Source organism: Pagrus pagrus (genome assembly GCF_965226575.1).
Source record: "Pagrus pagrus genome assembly, chromosome: 11".
NCBI lineage: Eukaryota > Metazoa > Chordata > Actinopteri > Spariformes > Sparidae > Pagrus > Pagrus pagrus.
Window position 1 is genome coordinate 18,931,851 of NC_140195.1, and position 20,542 is coordinate 18,952,392.

A 20,542-nucleotide genomic window follows, 5' to 3' on the forward strand; every position below is an offset into this window, starting at 1 on the left:
ATGCCCATCATTGCCTGTATGGCCTGGACATGATGAACACATGGGCACAAATGGCTGTAAAAGGCACCCAAAGTATGTGTCAACATTTTAGTGGAAGATCTCTCTTGGCTCTGCTTGACTTTGATTCAAGACTGAATCAAAAACTTATCAGTCTTTTAGCACTGTTACAGGACAGTGTTTCCTGCAAACTTGAATAGCTCTGTATGATTATCTCTTCTGACTTTATGCAATAAAATTCAGTAATGTTGTGCTTTCCTGACAGTTGGACCATGGAGAGTTGTTTGTATAAACGGACCACAATGATGGCAAATTCAAGGTCTTAGCCAGAGACACTAGACGTGAGACAGGACTGAGCAGAAACCTTGTCATGAATCAGCTCAAAACACTGATAATGTTGAAGGATGTTTTGATCTAAACCCTTTGGATCAATTTTCTTTTCAAGTTGCGTACCTGCTTTTATGCCTCAGTGCTGTTGAGAGCTGTGGCCAGAGGCATTATGTTTTTAGGTTGTCTCTCCCGTTCTTATGAACATGATAACTTAGGAATGCTTTAGGGGATTTTTCCCAAATTTGGCACAAATGTCCACTTGAACTCAAGGATGAGCTGATTAGAATTTGGTGGTCAAAGGTCAAAGATCATTGTGACCTTACAAAACAATTTTTTGGCCACAACTCAAGAATTCATGTACCTATTACGGCAAAATTTCACACAAATGTAGAATAGGATAAATCGTTGAAGTGATGACTTTTTCAACATTTTTCATAACTTCAAAGGTCAACTTCACTGTGTCATTGTAATGTTGCAAAAACACAACTACAACCATTATTTAAACCCAAAACTTGGGAACAGAGGCAAATTACGTGGGATACTGAATTGGTGACACTAAATTTGCTTCTGCTTTCGGGTTGAAGACGAGTAAGCATCCACTTCTTAGATTTGTGTTTTCTTTGCAGGAACATCCTCATCTACTGTCATGGCTACAACTTCATGTTCTATCAGAATCAGCTTTAATAGCCAAGCACGTAAACATATGCAAGGAATTTGACTGTTTTGTGTTTCTCTCAATGAATTTACTCACTACTAAACGTACAGCAGTAGCCCACCACAAGGTCATTAGTTTTGTGGCTATATTTCCTGTTTTTAAATGGATATACTGAAAAAAGACATTATTACAGTAAATGATGAATTGAAAAGACATCATATGAAAGGCAGAGTAGGGGTTTGGACCATGCCTGTGCATGTGCTTGATGTGCGAGGAATCATGTGAGACGTTTGATGTGGTCTGCAGAGTTTGTCTATCGCAGATGCCATGAAAGAGAACTTTCTGTATGCTCTGACAGCTGAAGCTCGTGGTAGGAACTGCAAGACAGAGAGCAGTGATTCCTCCTTATTACATGTGGAATTTCCTCCCAGCTGATTGAAGTATCAGCATATTGCTGCCATATTCCTTTCCACAAGAGCCCAGAGTTTTAATAATTTGCAGAATGAAGGGGGCAGATGAGAGATTATCAAAGTCACTTACATTCGTTTAATCTCTAAAGCACTGCCATATAGGGCTTGAACTTTTAATCAATAAGTTGTCATCTATTAATATAATCACCAACTATTTTTTATAATCAATCAGTTTGAGTCATTTTTTTAAAATGAAAAACAGTAAACATGTTCTGATTCCAGCTTCTTACATCTGAGTATTCTCTGGTTTCTATAAAAGAGCCGTATATAGTTTTTTCACGAATAAGCAGTGTTGAAAGCAGACAACTAAAGCCGTATCAGACGGTTGGCATAAACATACACTGTTTACCTGGTGTGTATATACTGTATGGATAGAGTAATCAATATATGCCAAGAAATACTATATGTACAGTGTTTACAGTATGATCATGTGGAAGAAAAATAACAATAAGTAATCTTATGTCATTTAGCTGTTCTATGCAAAGTTAATGTAATCCGCTAATGTTTAGTGTAACACATCAATCATGCAAAAATCTATTGTTGCATTAGCCTTGAAAGAACAATAATAATAAAAATGCTATAATGGTTTTAGCTTCCTTTCCATAAATCATGCTCTCAGGCTGGGGAGGGGGCATCTTAACTTGCCACTTCAGCTCATCTGAGCAGTCGAAGGGATGCTGAATACTGATATGATATTGAACAATAACCGGAGCCGCAGTTGGTCACTTTCAACCTGAAGTGGTTTGAAATACTGCGTGACACAGTGAGTCGCTGCTTCTAACAGAAGTTGACCCAACACCTTCCACAATGACATAAAGCAGTTTTCTGTTCGATAGCCACTCAACAAAGGACTGTAAATCAACAGTAAATGCATAAAAACAGGGCATAGTGGAAGATTTATTGTAACACTGCAAATCCTTTTAAACAAATATTAAAATAAGACCCAAATCAGGCAGAAAGTCATTTAACAGGTCATGCTCACTTCAGTTTTGAGCTGGGCCGGCGTAGCTGACAGGCTGTCTGAATTTACATTGATATTAACATTTGATTAATAACACAGCTCTCGCTCTCAAGATGGGTTATGTTCTAAGTGTATATGTCTGTGATGTATGAACACAATGCAAACAGAATTAACACATGATTGGAGCACAATGTTCTTTCCAGTGGTTAAACAGCAGATTATGATACATATATGAATGTAAAAGTACAACAGTTGAACCAATCTCCTGCTCAATAATGTATCATTATACATACAAACAGTCATATAGGCAAACACATACAGTACGTATAGACAGAATTGCTGAAGAGGAAAGCTTTCAGGTTTGATAAGTGGAAGTGCATTTCTACCATGTGGTTTCAACCTGGGACCTTAACAAGTGCTTGTCAGAGTAGTGCTCAGACTAAAGCCTGGAGAGGCTTTTCGATTTCACAGAGAATACACTCTTCCCGGGAAGTGGGAGGAGAAGATAATTCTCCAAAAGAGGAAGAAGAAAAAAGAAAATCAGAGAGTTAATAAACCTTTTTAGTCAGCATAATCATTCATTTTGAACTTAAACTGAACAGAGCAACAAAACAAATCATTTTTGGGGAAAGAATACATGTATTTTAATGCCCTCAAGCAAAACTAATTAAAGACGACACCTCATTTACATAAATAAGCATTATAATTTGCATGCATGCACAAGGGAATAGAGTCAGAAAAGAAAGCAATGTTTTGCAGTCTGCTAATTTCATTTTATTCAGGATTTAAGCTTAATAAAGATTCATTTTCGAGGGGAAAGGAAAATAATCAAAGGGGAAATTTGAACTATCTCCAAAGATGCAGCAGCCTTCTATTGAAAGGGCTCTTTCCGAGTCACCAGATGACTCCTAATCTGGAGTGGCACTTCCTGGCGCAGCTCCAACACCAACTCCTTGAAAGGTAAAAAAATTTTAGAGCCCAATTTATTAGTATGCAGTTCTGGCATCGGGTAGAGAATTAATGGCGGTGACTGATAATGACTGTAATCGTGGCACAAATGGGGTGTTGAAATAGCAAACAACGGGCACAAGGCATGTAATGGGGATTTTATTAATTACCCGAGGTCCCTAGCATGAGCAGTCTCCAGGATTTACTGTGGCCATGCCAGCCGGTCGAGGAGGGTCGGCCAGTCTAATCTGACAATGAAAGGGTCACTCCAGAGACTGCAGTGTGGGCAAAAGGGAGTAACATGACATGCTACTGCACTTGCTGTACATTGCACACTGTTTTATCATATTATGAAAGTTATTAGTATTGAAAAGACAAGAGAGGTTGTATTCATTTGGCTTATTTATTGGGGTTTGGATCATATTGAACATCAGAATCGCTGTGTACAGTATTTTTCAGTGAATGATTACAAAGTGTTAAACTACAGCAAAGCGAGGAAAATGTCCTCATTCAGCAAGTGTTTAGTCAGATAAGAAAACAGATCAAAAGACCATAAACAATTCAGATAAATCACCCTTTCTTTAGAATTTTTTTTTGCAAGTTATATCGTAAATACATCCACCTACAGGAAAATAAGCTCCCTCTATCTCTTTGTTGGCTATTAGAAAAAGAAATCAACATATGGTAGCACTGTCAGGTAGGATAGCCCATTCACACATCAACTCATCAACAAGAGAGGATTGATTAAAAGTCCTTTTTATTACTCACTGCATCCTTAATGGACGCTAGACTTTCAAAATGGAAGAAACAATTAGAGTTTTACTGCTTTGTGGGCACTACTGATTTATATAAATCACTGCACGGGTGTAAATTTTCCAATAAAAGACTGAACCACTCCTAGCATACATAATCAACATGTCCACACTTGGTGCTCACTCAACACTCACACAATCTCTTTAAATTGGTAGGACTCAACAGTCACACCAATTCAAGCACCACCCAATCTGTTGATTGGGTGTACTTGATGAAATTTCTAAACTGCTTCTATATGCTTTACCACTACTAATCATACCCAGTGCTTTCGGTCCTAAAAGATCTCTCTAAGGCAAACAAACATGACTATGGCTAGTTATATTTCAGTGTTCTATGAAGATGGAATTAGAGCAACTCATACGAACCCTGGAGAAATCTCCCCGAGAAGTCTGGTTTGTCCAGCCACATAAGAACACTGTCTTCATTCAGACGTTGAATGAGATTTATTGTATTTAAGAAGGAGATTAATCTGGAGTCATTCTGATGCCAAATGGAAGGACTGCTATCATATAGTTTATAAATATTCTGTAAATTTTGCCTTACGAAGGCAAAGAGCCAAATCTGAGGCTGGCCAAATGAATGTACGTAGTTTTTCTTGGCGATGTGGTTATGATGATACCCTCAAATGAAACATGGAACAGGTGGAGCGAGGCAGAATACAAAAATGACAGTCCCTGTTGTTTAGTCAATGACACAAGTTTAGAATAGCATTTTAAAATTGGCTGGGAACCTAGATCCACTTGATACTCCACCCCACATCTATCTTTAATAACCCCACCTTCTGTAGGCTTGAAAAGTCGCTGTAAAAATTGTAATCCTCATTGGTAATGCAGCGGTGGTCAGTTTGTATTCATATCAGTTACAAGAGTTCCCAGAACAACAAGATGAATGATCACTGTTAAGATGTAGACTAGTACATTTACTATTTTTATTTTAACCTTAAAACCATGTCTAGATTGGAATCCATAGTTGTCCACATGGATTCAAGCTTTTCTTCTTTACAAAGAAGTTTTGTAGCCCATGTGAAAAGTGGTGTTTCCTAATATCCTAATGCTACTATAATCTAGGACTTCAGTGACACTCTCAGAAACATAAAGTCAAGCCATTAAAACTTGGGCTCCAAATTCCAACACAGTAGCGTGAGCAGCCAAAAGTTAACAGGCGACACCAGTCAGCGAGGTCTGAGTGAAATTTAAACAAACTAACATGTAGATCTAACACAGAAACAATTTGTCCTGATTTGCACTAAATGCCCTGAGAGTATAGAAAGAAAATTCTTCTTTTCTTCTGTCATCTCACACAGACGCACACACAGCCACACAATCTCTGAAAGAGGCAGCTGGATTTTATTTCAGAGCGGAAAGCCAACAGTGGTTGGAAGGCTTTGAAATAATTTATAAAAGCATGAATGAAACGGTAATATGTGGAGTGATAATGTGAGGGACATGAAGTGTCTATATCCACATTGTAATAACCTTGAAAACACATGCAAAATCCCATTTTGTGATCTTGAAAGAAACCTATACTTAAAACTGGTGTAAACAGCATCAGTATTCGTAACAATGTTCAAACGCAGCTATTTTTCTGTCAGCAAAGACAAAAAAAAAAAATGAAACAGGAAAAAAAGTAAGGGGGGCCAGCTGCACATTTTTATAGGAAAAGGGATGATGAACCTGGATGCCTTTTTGCACAAGTCACATAGCGTGACAAAGGTGTGTGTATATTGTACGTTATATTTATCTCATACTCTGCCCAAGGGCAACTGTCGGTAACATAACCTCAGAAAATCTCACCATTCAGGTTCAGATTTTCTCTTTTTGTCATGCACTTGCTTCACAGTATGAGCAGTTTTGCATTGCTCTCAAAACGTATAGTTTGTTTTTATTTTGGTGGATTTAAGTTTGTTTTCATAAACCATTATCATAACTTTTTACCATATCTTCAGTATGTCCTTGTATACTGATTGACCTCTTTGAAACAATAAATTACACTCTGCGGACCACCATAAAAGCCACTGACTGTTGATACACAGCCAGACTGAGGCAAACACTTTATCTGTCTCTTTATAACATTGATAGAAAACTTTCAACATTTTGTAAATACCTTGTTTTTTAAGCAAAGTTTCCCTGAGAGATGAACTGGTTTTTAATGAGAGTTTTTTGGTTTTTTAACCTGATCAGCTTCACCACAGTCACTGAACAGTTAACACATTTCAGTTCCTGTGATTGCTGTTTTATCACTAAAATCAAAATATGCAGTTTTCAGAACCTTCCCTCATTCACATGTTCTGACAAAGCTTCCAGAAGTGGCTTGGCTCTAGGTTGTGTTTATAGTATTACTGAGTACTTAAGTGTACCTTGTTTTTATTTAAACATTGTTTTTTAAGGGGATTGTGGGACATTTTCACCTTGTAAAAACAACTGTTTTAACTTTACAGGGAAATAATATACATGTCAAACTGATTTGTAAACAAAGAAGTAGATTTTTTCATATGTATTCATTCAACTTTATTTACTTTACTACCTTGATAAATCTTGTATGTATTAAGTTGTGTACAACTTTAGTTAGAACTGAATTTGTTTTTTTTGTAGCATTGCCTACTAATGTGTGCTTTCCTATCACAGAAAGAGTGATGAAAAATAAACAGTTTAAGGCAAATACCAGAAAGTACATACTGTACCCCATTTACTTGTGAAATACCCATCCTCCTGAAGCTTTTGTTTTTACCTCAACGACCTGTCCCATGGGTGTGTACATTTTTTCAAGCTATGAAGTCATGTATGAAAAATGTATTGAAAAAAACAGTCATGCCATAACATATCAAAACCTGTTTTTGCGTAATGAGGTAGATATTTTAAAAATATCAGGCCCATCTTAAACATGCATTGAATGTTCCTGTCTTGTTTGTTTTTTGTTCTTCCTCTCGTCCTGCCTCTGAGGTGAGAGGGAGAGACTTTGAAACTAAAGTTGGCAACATTCCTTGGCAGTGACACACACACACACACACACACACACACACACACACACACACACACACACACACACACACACACACACACACACACAGACACACACAGAAGTATCACCTTATTGCTCACTTTTTGAACACATGAAAAACACAAAGAGGTGAACCAGATGTTCAAGTTCTGATCTGAGAACAGATTGCGTGTAAAGCAAGAAAAGCGTAAGCATGCAGTATAAACACTGAACAGATATATACACCGCTTTTGTTTTTGCTTCAATTTTTCATGAGTTGAAATAAAAGATCTAAGACTGTTTTTTTAATGCAAACAAAAGGCTTTTTTCTCTTTAATTTTGTTCACAAATGTGTTTAAATGTGTGTTAGCCTTTTATTATGCCAGGCACACCTGTGCAATAATCATGCTGTTTAATCAGCATCTTGATATACCACACCTGTCAGGTGGATGGATTATTTGGGCAGAAGGCAAAATGTTCACAACTTTTTGTCAAAATGAAATGGGTTTTTGGGGGCTTTTGCTGCTGTGTGTCTGAACTGAACTGCACTGAGAAATGTATTAACTCAAACAATGGATATTGGATGTACTGTTCTTTAAGATCAAGGTGTGTTGAGCAAACTATTACTCATCACATCAACCACCCAGCTCTTCTGTTTATTACAGATTTCCAAACTTTGTTGCTCTGACTGGTAATGAAAAATCCCCCCCTCCTCGCAGAGAGTTTTTGCTGGAATTATCTTCCTATATGAAAAGCGTTTTAAAGAATACACTGAATTAGTACTTTCTTACGTGAATCAGAAAAAAAGAATAATGTCCCAGTTATTGGAACCCACTGTGAACAAGTTCCGTGCAAGTAGGAAGTAGCTGTGCTGTGTTGAGGAAGAGATCCCTCAGTGTTCCAGAGGTGTCTCAGACAGGCGTGTTGCCTCACCTGGTCGTGTGTTTACCTCAGATGGTAGGATTAGAAGCAGCCATGTGGAAGATATGACTCTAATCCATCGTGCCTTTACTTGGCACTCAGACACGGTCCTCTGCAACACTTCCGCTCTCCTAAAGGTAGAGCAACGCCCTAAAGGAATACGAGAAATACCAACAGCATTTTGAGACTATCCGAGGAAATGCAGCGTGGGGCTCCAGGTGGGCTGGTTTGGAGTCAGCGAGAAGGGGTGTTGTGATAGTGTCTTATAGTGTTTCTCTAGCACTTCAGTTTATGAACCAGTTTAAAGTTTCAGATGCACTAGACAGATCAGTGCATCAAATACTGTCCAAAGCAAGCAATAAGTACAGATATGTGTCGGGCCTCTGCCAAACTGCCAAATATTAAACTCTCTTCCAACCTGCAGTAGCACATTAGCTCTGCTTTAAGTCTCTGGTATGTTGTAAATATGCTTTGTTTTTCCAATGAAAAGCTCATCAGTTCATATTTTTGTTCGCTGAAACATGTTGCCCTCCTTGGAATGAGGCCCATAAGTTGACTTGCCTCGATAAGTTACCTGAAGGTTCATCATTTTTGCTACATTGGTGTACCCCAAGATTTGATTCAGATTTGCACTGAATAATAAAGGCAGCTCTTAGGAGACCCAATGACTGCCCAATGATAACTTTGTTTGATAACAGATTCAGTTTCACACAGGGCAAGGAGCCTGATTGAATATATATATTGTTGTACATGCAATTGACATTATCAATATTGTAGGAGACTGTACTAGTGCAAGAGTTTACAGTTTTATCTTGTTTGGTCAGAGGACTCGCCCTTGATGTCGTTACCACATCACCACCTCCATCACAAACGGTAGAAAGCAAAACTCTTATTTATCCATTGTGCTGATAATTAAGCCGTTCTCATTAGTGACATAATTGGAAATGTAATTAGCAATAGTAATAGTTATTGCATTTAATACTTTTCTCTTTAGTTATCAGGCTCATTCAAACTGGTAATTAGCAGTCATAAGAATTTCATACTTTTGTCCTAATTCATTTTGGTCACCAATTATTTCTTTTGTATTTTTCATCAATAAGTCATTACCCATTCATTAAGATTTCTCAATAAACATACAAACACTGTGCTCGTCCATTTTTTAGAGTAAAAAAAACTACTACTATTTATTTTTTTTAAATAACACAGAAGCACTATTCCATTTGATTTTTACAGCTTTTCTTTAACTTCACTTGTCGATAGGCAGAATTGGGTTTATGGGAGCATTCTTTTCAATTTTGAGAAACAAAAAATGCCGCCAAAAGCACCTTTAAGGAAGACATGTTTCATTTGCTTGACCTTCATAGAACAAGCCCCCCTTTCTTCTTCTGCTTTTAACCAGCTGCGGCCAAAAATGTGAGATGCGCCCTTGGTCACACCTGGCTGAAAAACTGGCTTTCCCCTGTCAGACTTTAACCTTTTTTTACATCAGTCTATTTGCACCTGAAAGTTTGCTTTTAAACATAGAAAATTGTCCTCACAAGATCATTTCAAAGAAACTTCATATGATGGGAAACAGCTGTTTTATGTTTATCTACAGAAATCAGATGGCAGTAGAGTGAGCATCAGCCAGAGGCGATAACTCCTCAGTGGATTCAGCTTCAGTGCAGATTATTCAACAGGAAGGTGAGTCCTAAACTTGTATTTGTGTCTCTTTGCACACAGTATACCAATATTTGTTGTAAATAAAATAACATGCATTAGGTTACTAAGGGAAGTGATGGGTAAAAAACATTTGAGGTATAAATTGGGGCTGGACTAATTTGCCATCAATGAGAGATCAAGCTAAGCGATTTGTAATTCAGTTGTATGAAAACACAGTTTTCATTAATTTTCTGTTCCGTCTGTGGGAAACAAATTATTGGATCATTGACTTTACTCTCACAAAAAAACACAAAATGTGGCTTGTAATGTGCAGTATTGGTGTCTCTGCTCCATGTTGAATTTGCACCTCTGTTTCGAGGAACAACTTAATTGTCTCAAACATGCACACAAGCAGCACGCACGAGTCATGATACCCCAAGGCCTAGATTAATTAAGCTATGAAAACCCACGAGCAAGGAGCATTCGACAGGTGCCTGTTTGCCTTGGTATGGGACTTGTTTTTGGCAGTGGTGCAGTGGCTCATTATAAATCTATAATTAAGTTACAATTTTATTTGCTTTTTTTAACATACTGTCATTGGGGATCAACATGGCTTAAACTCTGATTCTGTTAAGTACACTCTTGGCTATATTGCTATTGTGTCCTCTATTCTTCCTCAGGAACTATACTTTGACAAATATGTGAATGAGAGGCCTGGAGTGATACTGTGTGTCACTCTCTTGTTGTTATCCTGTGCCTCCTACAGGTGCTCTTGCTTTCAACTTGCTCTTGGGGTGCATCTCCTAATTCTTAAAATCTCTTGATTTGTTCTTAATCCAAAACAAGCTGATTTGCAAACCCCCCTCTTCCTCCCACCCTCTGTATCTCAGTACAAAAACAAACATAACGCCCTCCTGCTGGCTGTAGGGATGGTCCACAGAACCCCCACAGTTCAGCTCATCCCGTATTGGGGTGTGTTGGCAGTGCTAAGTGAATGCGATGAAGCGGCTCTCTCAGGGCAACGTCTGTTATTTTGAGTCACCTGCCAGCAAAGAGGGAGGGTGAGATGCGCAGCAGGGGCCTGAAGGAGGGATGAGCAGAGCTGTGGGAGAGAATCCCCCTGCCTGCAGGGTGGTCAGACTGAATGAGAGCTACCACCACGGCGGAAACGTTTGCCAAGAGCTCGCTCAAGCTAACAATGTGGCCTGTGGAGGGGCCGGCTGGGAAGGAAATTGAGGTTAACAACATTGTTACATATTAAACAGGGCTCATCTGTGCGCATAGTATATGGAATCCTTGAATAGTCAAGCATGTTATTTTGTAATGAAATCCATAAAAATTGTATTAAATCAAAATATTTGTGGTTCTTTCTGGATATGCTAGTTTAAGGAACTATGGATCAAAATGACATTAAAGTTATAGTAGGGTTATATTTGCTGCAGTACAGACAATGTGGAGTTTTTGTGCTAAATAACATATTATTTAATTCTACTACAATTTTAAAACAACTATTACAACTTTATTACTGTTAACTAAAGAACAATCTGCATCTCTTAAAACTTGTTTAGAAAAGTTCCGAACAAATGCTCATATTTTGGTACATCTGAGTGGTCCCAGAACACTGTTAAGTTTTGTTTTATTCAAAACAAACAGAGATAGATAAATCAAAAAAACGTCCACAACCGTCTTCAAGTGACAAGTCAGCAATTTTGAGTGTTTTTACAGGTGCTAACTGTACATTACAGTACAGGTCTTAGGACTGTTTTTCACAGCCCAAGCCTTACTCGTGAATCTCACCGCTTTCCTTTACTCTTTCCCCCACTGTGCTTTGCCCAGGGGAGAGACGCCTTCTACGTGTTGTAATAAGGGTAGCTGATATAATGAAGGTCATTGTAATCAGAGCTAATGTGCCAAGGAGTCAAGACACTGTAGCTTTATTTGCCAGCAAGGCCCGGCATTTGGTACCCATGGGGATCAGGCTGATAGTGTTATCTTTGCTAACCTGACTCTAATACAGGCCTTGCTCCGCTGTTTGTGTCAGTGTCGGAGCTGAACTTTTCCCAGTGATCCCTTCCATGTGTGGATGGGCATGGATTGGGCTCCACTCCGCTCCATCCTGGTTAAATCCCATCCCAAGGTGTTTGGCTTCTCTCAGTTCACATAGTGTATTTAAAGAGCTGTGCTCCCTCACTCTGACTGTCTGACTTGGAAAACAGACTGGGCTCACATATGCTGCAATTGAATGTACTTGACATAGAAACATTACATTGGCGTCTGCTGAGGACTGGCTCGTAAGAGATGACCTCTAAATCTAATCCTGTCCCCCAGGATATGCAAATGTCCTCCGCTCAAATTTGATTTGTTTTTGTCAGTTCAGGACACAGCAGTTTGTTTACAACTGTTATTCAAGACTGTAAAAAAACAGTGGTGCACATACGTAGCCTTACAACTGTGCTCACCAGACTGTTTTAATTTTAAAGTCTTGTATAAATTTGCCTTAAACTTTGGCATTTAAATCATCTTTTTCATAGCTAATGATTCTGTGGGATATAGTAAGGCGTAGTTATCAAACTGAAACGATGAGATGATCCAACAATAGTAGTGAATAATTTACTGTAAGTACGGTATTTAGTTACTTAGTTATTTAGTTTAACAAATTGGTAGATAGAGTTATTAAACATGTTTGGCTGTGAACCGAGGAGATAGTTCTGTCTCGGTCAATATTTTTTATGCCTGAGAATTTTACCACAGAGATCTGATGACCAGCATGCAACTGTAAATTTTTCAGGAACCTCCAAGTCCATTTAACCAGTGACAACCCCAACTCTAGTGGGGATCCTCAGCAGAACTTAAGGTTGATTACCATTTCTCTTATTTTTTGTTCTTGCCTATTTTAATGTGCTGGTGTTTCTGTAAGAAACATCAAAGGCTTTCTTTTCTATTCATCTGAGCCACCTCCATATCTAACCCCATGCAAGTCCCCTGGTCCCATCATTCAAACTTCCAAGCCTCTCTTTGTGGCTTCCTAGAGGACCACGGCGAAATGATCTCTTTTGTTTCGCATCATTAGTTCCATCTGTTGTGCGAGCAGGCCTGTCTGTTCCGGAGCATGGCAACGTGATGGTCGCCAGGGGCGATTGGAGACGCCACCGTTTCGGTGGCTTGTGGCTCGACCTCCGCCACCACCATTGCCTCGTCCGTGATCCCCATGACACTCTAACACTCGCTTGACTGTTTTTACTTATTTATTCATACATCTGGGGAAAACAGAAGCACACATGTGCTTCATATGCATGACATACAGTTAATTTATTTGCTATTGGAAGGAAGGAATTTAGCTCTATGATGTTATTTTTAACCTTATACAGCATTGCTGATAGTTTTTAAGTGTATTAAGTTGTAAAAGTGAAACAATATATCCTTGTAAAGTCTTAATCTCTCCGAAGTTATTGTATGCAATTAAATGCTAATCACCCCACTTGTCAAATTCACATTGTATGTCCATTCTGTGCTGAAAACCAGCTTTAATAGGTCAGATTTGTTTGCATACTTTCTTGCAGTCGGCGAGTAAATGACACACCAAACAGATGTAGCATTTTCTCTCAACAAGGAAATATTTTATTCATGATTTACATGAATGATAAATCTTCAGAAAGTCTTAGCGCTGATGGGCATACACAATTTTACATCTGTCTTCCTCAGAATAATTAATCGCATACCAGAACACTTGGGACTCGATGGTGAATTTTCCTCTCACTTTACTTGATCTAATTACATCTTTAAAAGGAAAGCATTCTCTTAAGAAGCCTGGGATCATAAACATACTATGCAGGAAATCTTCTTTTTTTGCCCCATCACTGGGAAACCATGCAATCCCTGTCATACCAAAGACTGGGAAATATGGTCTTGCGTTCTAATTAGAATTCGTAATTCCCAAATGAATATTTCCATAATGTCTCCCTCGTGAATTGCTCTGGCCTTATCACCATAGTGTGAATGTACAGCACAAGGGCATCTGTGTGCATGTCAATGCGGAGATCACCAGATCATTTTCATTGAAGACGGAGCCATCAAAGGTCATAGCCATCCAAATGACCTAACCTTGCAATGTAACACCTGGGTGTAAAAGTGGACTCATCCTATCTACTGGGATGGATGTAATGTACCTCTAATGTATAAAGTGCGGAAATAAAATAAGAGTTATAGGTTGGTGGAGGAGGCTCAGTGTGGGCTAGAGAATACTGTAACTCTATAGGGTGAAATAGCTGTGTTGGTATCACCCGAGGTGACAGTCTATTGCCAGAGTGCTGTATTTGTTGGAACCATTATGAAATAAAGGCTGTGAAAAAGGCCAATATTCAGTTTGAATTGATTCCTGGAAAACTCCAGAAGTGAATATGCTTTCATTTTGATAGTATTACTATGGACAAAGTGTGTTGTGTCAGTTTCACCTCGCCATTACTTTGCTCCATTAAGGCAAAACCGACTGATTTTATTTTTGCTCAGTCTATTTTCTGTGATAAAATGAAAATCGGAGAGCTTTATTAAGTCTGAGTGACACCTAAAGCTGAGAGCCGACAGGAAAATAAGTCATGTGGGATCTAGTTTCAGTTCATTTTTGCTCAATTCCCATCTCCTGATCAAATACTGCACTTTCCAGTAGGGGCCTAATGGGAGTGTCAAGTTCACAGAGGCCCTTTCCCTTCCTCTGACTCCATTACCTGATAACAGCTCTGGTTTTGCCACTTATTTGCACAGTGCAGTTAAGCTATGCTTGTGCTGTGCACATTTGTTGGAGGCTGTAATTGAAGCAATATTGAGGCCATTTTATTAATTTCGACAAATCTTCCCTGCATATGTGTCCAAGCTGCTGTGGGCACTAACCCATCTCATTTTCATTCCTCTACTCTGACTATTTGAACTGTTCTTTTTGGTGAAGCTTTTGAATGTTGCTCCTCTTTAAGCCAAACAAACATGACCACTGATGACTTGGGTTCAGGGCCTTTCAAACAACCTTTCAATAAAACAAGCTCAGCTGTGAGACATACAGGATCTCTCATGCTGCGCAGCCCCGCTGAAAATACCCTCCCTCCTGTTTCAAAGCCATCAGCTTTTGGTTCCCCCAGGAGAGCCAGCATTATCCTGCAGGGTTTATTTAAACTTGTTGGGAAGGTCTTGCCTTTTTCCATACAGTAGGTTACGTGACATTTAGGAGAAATTTACTACACATGAAACATATTTTATTTGGCTCATCGATTGGAAATTTCAAGACTATAAGTGCCAATTTCTTGGCAGGTTTTTTGATATGGCCTGTGTGGTGCTGGGTGGGCCACACCTGCAGCTCATCTGCCTTTGGCATGAGCATGGTATGATGGATGCTGAGATGCCTCGGAGGCCTGCTGTATTTGCCAGACTTTTAGCACTTTGCGAGTGACAGTAACCTGAAAGGTGAGAGGGAAGGAAGGAGAAAGACAAATGAGGACAGATGACAAAGGCATCCTTTACAGCTTGATACTGAGGTCTCTGACTTGTTTTTATTGACCTTTTCTCTTTTCTCTCCCATATCTATCCACAGTATAAGATATGCCACTTAAATAAATGTCATTTGACAATCTCTGGTTTCAGCATCACCTATTGACATCTGGTATTTTGATGGAATTCATTCGTTCGTGTGGACAGTATTATATTGCATCACCTTACTGTATATAGAGCTGCATTTTACTGAATATACGCACTTGCAGAGCATCCCTTTTTTAATCACTCCTCCTTAACTGCCTCTTAAATCGTCAAACTGCTCAGTCTCAGTGTGTTACTTTTTTGTACCATCTTGGGAGGACAACTATGCTTTGGCTAAGACATTATTGGACCATTAAACTGCAGCCCCTCCCAGTCTCAAGCACTTTCAGTTCTGTATAAATGCATCGGAATTACTTCCAGAGGGGGGGTGGTGCAAAAAGACCACTGGAAAGGCTACTTATTCTCTTAATGATGTCTTGTCCTTTTAAAAGTCATCATCTTCATCCACAAATGGATGAGTACGGCAGAGGAGCACCCCAGGGACTGAGGTCATCTCAACCTTCTTGTACCAGCACAGGAAGTTACTTTCTATGAAATGAGGCAGGACAGTTTGCATTAAAAGTTGAATTTGTTGACAGGGGGGTGGGGAGAGTGCAATGCCACATACCACATAGTAATTATTGTGGGGGTGGATTAGTTGGCAGGTATTTGTGATTAGTTTGCTGCCCACTAATAGCTGTCGCTGGAGAAACACTGTGGACATAATATTTATGTTTTTGAATAAATGTGTTACACGTCAAAGCTGAACCTCTAATTGACAGAGGCCAGAGATCTTCTTTATGAATGGCTGTTTGATTGTTTTCATATATTAAATCTTGACACTGTTAGCTTCATCAACTTGTTATAAATACAGCATCTCTGAATTTAAGCATGTGTTGTGAAAGAAGGAATTTTTCTCATGGGAGTGTACAGAAAGATAATCCTTCCATTGGCAAGCTAGGTCATTAAACTATCAACATCCATCTATCCCATTATGCTTTATGTCATGGTTACAGTACATGAATGAACTTAGTTTTTGGACAAAACCTAAAGCTGAGGGAGCTAACCGATTGCAAGCAGCATTTTTTTGTAAAACAACACAAAAACGTATAAATATTTTCTTTTGTTAAATAGTCACACATAATTGTCCTCAACAATTAAAGACAGTTAAATGTAAAAAACTGTGTTAAGCAATGGCTGTTTGGGCAATAAGTTAACAGCCTTGTAAACCTCAATGTTTCTTAAGTCATGAATGGAAAAGTATCCCCACACCAAGATAAAAGTAAGAATGACTATACTGTCTACATTAGGATATTATCTGAGGTGCTGGTGTCTTAATAGGGTAAAGTTTGCACAAATCATCACAGTTTTTATTCATTCTTTTTGTATTATATTTGTCTTTTTACTGCTTTGACTTTTCTTTGACACAGGAAAAAAAATGAAATAAAGAAAACATAAGTGGCTTTCAATTACTTTTCCAAGTAAACTTCTTATGTTTGAAAGAATCATTGAAGTTTTAGATGTTATGTCGCGGTTATAAAAAAAAAACAAAAAAACATTGTAGATTAACAGTATAATAAACATGTGTTTTTTTTCAATCCCGGCACCTTTGGGCTGCCTACAAGCTCACATCACGCGGGTGAGGTGTAGTCAGTGATATACATGACACGCGTCTCTAAGGACCCTCTGATTTGTATAATATCCTTCAGACAAGGTCATAGCAGTGCCTACGTCTTTGAAGATAGAGGAAAGAGAACATGTTCCCCCTTCTTTGTGCCTGTGGAATAGAACAAACGTGAGATCACGGTGTCGAGGGGCTTCCACTCTTCAAAGTTGATATGAATCAGACATGAAACGATTTAGCTAAAGTGATAGTTATCTTGATTCCTGGCGCCGTCCATTGAATAGACAGAGTAACGCTTGGGGAAGCTGAATAGCTGCGTTTTAGTGTGAAATCCTGGGGAAACGTATCCATCTGGTGTATGAATAATTTAGATGGCTCAAGTTGGTTCCTGTTGCTGTTGTGTTTGCGCTCAGCTTTCTCTCTCAGCTCAGCACCCCAACCCCCACCACCCTCCTTCCCTCCCTCCTTGACATCACTCCTGAGGCTTGTTTGTGATGCTTAAAGGGAAGTTGGGCCACATGAGGAATCGTGGGGAGGAGAGACTCACTTTCCCTCTCTGCTGTGCTTTCTGTCTCCCTTCTTCTGTCTTTCCTAGACCTACACAAACCTCAGATAAACAGTTTAACACCCACAGACGCACATACTCCTTCACATACACACACGCACATCCGAAACTGACACTGTAGATGGAGGAAACTGTAGATGTGCTCTGTTCTAAACATACAGTACACCTTGCATACCTTTGAAGTTTGAAAGGCTTGGATTTCAATAATTAAAATTCGATCATTAGTGTGCACTGAGCATTGTGTTAATAAGACTGGGTGTGACCGATAATAGATTTTTACGTGGCACTTATAAATGCATTATGCAGCACTTAACAGAGATGCATCAGAGTTGGTGAAAGTTCCTCTCATGTGAGTGTAGGGAGTTTAAAATGGATTCAAAGTGCTGAATTGCCTAACTGAACCCCCCCCCCCAAAGCAAACACACACACACACACGCACACACACACATACAATAATCCCCCTTCTACCAAATCTAAATCTCACCATTCCAATTGCCACATATACACACAGAGCTATCTACCAAATGTGCACATATGTCTGCAAACACATGTTCTGACAAAAGCAGAAATGTTTGCCGACACACGTAACACACAAACATGCAAATCCACCAATATGCCAGGCCAGCCATACTCACCCTGCATTGATTAATTTATTGTAAAAATGCAAACATGCTCAGGTTGAGTTGTGTCCTCTGGTGTAATCCAGTCCCTGTCTTTAAAGGAGCCAGTCAGGATGGGGTGGGGGCTGGCATTGAGGAATAGGAGGAGGGAAAGATGGAGAGAGAGAGAGGGAGAGAGGGAGAGAGAGAAGGAGGGAGGGAGGGGGATGTGACAGGCCCTTGGAATCTCAACCTCTCTCTCCTGGCGCCCGCACTAATCAACCCCTGTAATTTATGCAGAAAATATGATTTATATTTAATTTCACTACACTTGCATTGTTAATTTGAGATGTAATTAACGCGTCGCCACGGCAACTAATTTCTCAATGCCGTAAATTATCACCGCCTTTTCATCAAAATTCAGTTACTTTGGCTCCTGTGTGCAGTGTTGTGATGCAATTAGGTTACCAGGGCAACCCCAAAGTGTTAATTTTCTTTTGTTATATTGCAGCGAGGCAGAAGTTTTTATACCACAAGTGATATTCACTTTTTATGGCGAACAATGAACTTGAATTTTTTCCCCCAAAAAAACAGGGGGGTGGGGAGACATGGCTATTCGGGTGCCTGCAGAACATGCTGCTCGTGAACACAAGTATACAACGCTGCATGCTGCTTTTCCCAACACTTGTTATTTTGTTGTGAACTGATTGATTGCTGAGAAATTCTCTGCTATTGCAAGTAGAGGTGTTTCAAAGTTGTCCTTTGGGAAAGGGCATATTTGTCAAAGGGAATCTATATAAATGAGAAATGTGTGCATTGTTGGAATTTAAGAGAGCTCCCTCCCTTTCCTCTCTCACTTTCTGTCTCATACATACAAACCCGCTCACACACACCACGGCATATTTTCAGTACTTGCACTCCTTTTATTCCCCCAACAGTGACTGTGAAATGACTCAATATTTTAATCAACTGTATCTAATTTGCACTCCAGCAGAAGATAGGGCCACATGTGTGCTGTTGTTGCCCTGGCTGGCACTGAGTATGCCCACCGGATGCCTCTGAGCCGCCCTGGATTGCCACGCTTGCCAGTCTCTGTGGCCCACTCGGCGCGTCCGTCTCCAATCCATCCCCCCTTAGCTAGTCTTCAGTGGAAATATCAGGTCATTGGCTGCTAAGCTCTGGTTAACTGCAAAGGTAATTAAATTTGTAAGCAGGCTTTTTGAATCTTTTTAGCCTCGTCGGTAATACCGGCAGGGATTACAACGTTTTTGAACACAGCTCTATTTTGACGCCCTGGCAGGAAGGGGCCAAGTCTCAGTGACCAGACAGGGTTCATAACAGCCAAAGCCCTCACTGACTGACAGATCCAGAGCCATGATGTCTTCTTTACTGTTATTACAGAGAGCAGCCCTTACAGCCAGATGCAACAATGCTTTTCTACATTAATGTGTATGTGTGTGTTATTGTCTTTTCTACAATATTGAAGAGTTGATTTATTATTTGACACCCACTGGCTCCCTCAAAATCAGTGGTCAATACATTCTTTGCCTTGTGTCTATTTGATTTTCAGTGGTGCTACAGTTGCACAAAAGAGAGGGAGACGACAGTAAGGTGGGGAATTTCTTTTTCATATCGTGATATTGTCCCTGCTGACTTTAAACAACAGTTTGACATTATTTGCAAAGACAGCATAATGTAAGAGGATTCAGTGTATGCTGTCTGTAGAGGGGGGGCATGGGGAGAGCCACAGTGGAGGCAGGCTTTAAAAAGCCTGTTCCTCACAAGGTAAAAACTGATATAACTTTGCCTGCTTTAGAGAATTACCTAACAAATGCAAAAGGAGTCATATTGGTTCCCGTGTAGATTACATGGCAGCTATTTGATTGTAACTGCAACCTCGAGTGCTTTGATCCCACCCTGTCTGATCTTTTAACTATAGATTAACTCCACCTCACAGTTTAAAACAAGCTTGCACTTGCCTTATGGATCACACCTATTGTAAACACGAGGCATTGTGTAGAAACTCTTGAAATGTACAATGTATTTCATCACCTCAAACAGTCATGTGTAACATATTTTGCATTATGTAGATGGTTTCTTGTGACATGGCTTGAATGTCTTTCTAAGACAGAAAGCAACTAACAAAGTCATTTGTCCACTGATGTCAAACTTTGTCCAAATAACAATTAGAAGTCACAATGAGGCTGAACTGCCTAATCACAAGCAGTGTAATAGGACATCTAACCTGTCTGGTATGTCTGGCAAGTCTTGCTTGATTAGAACAACATGGTCGAAATATTCTTGCTATTGTCCTGGTGGATGCAAAGTACGAGTGTGAGGGAAGGTCATCAAGGAAGTTTTTATGTAACTCGCTCTGAAATAACACTAAGTTGATTAGACTTGTTTATTTATTCAGGTCCAAAAGAGTATTTGCTTTTGTCGCATTTATTCCCATTTTGCCAGCACAAGGGGCCCTGGAAGACGAG

The 20,542-nt window shown here is 39.5% G+C and overlaps 1 protein-coding gene across 12 annotated transcripts in view; it reads left to right on the forward strand.

Moving 5' to 3' along the window:
• The window catches only part of casz1 (castor zinc finger 1), a 168,760-nt gene that overhangs the window by 23,727 nt on the left and 124,491 nt on the right, over positions 1-20,542 (forward strand). For 9 of the 12 annotated variants that reach the window (XM_084366700.1, XM_084366699.1, XM_084366701.1 and 6 more), the window contains one exon: positions 9,669-9,754. The exons of 2 other annotated variants lie outside the window; for them this stretch is intronic. The gene's annotated coding sequence lies outside the window, so the exon portion shown is untranslated. Of the gene's footprint in view, positions 1-9,647; positions 9,755-20,542 lie in introns of all 12 variants that reach the window. One more of the 12 variants, XM_084366690.1, reaches the window with a different exon arrangement.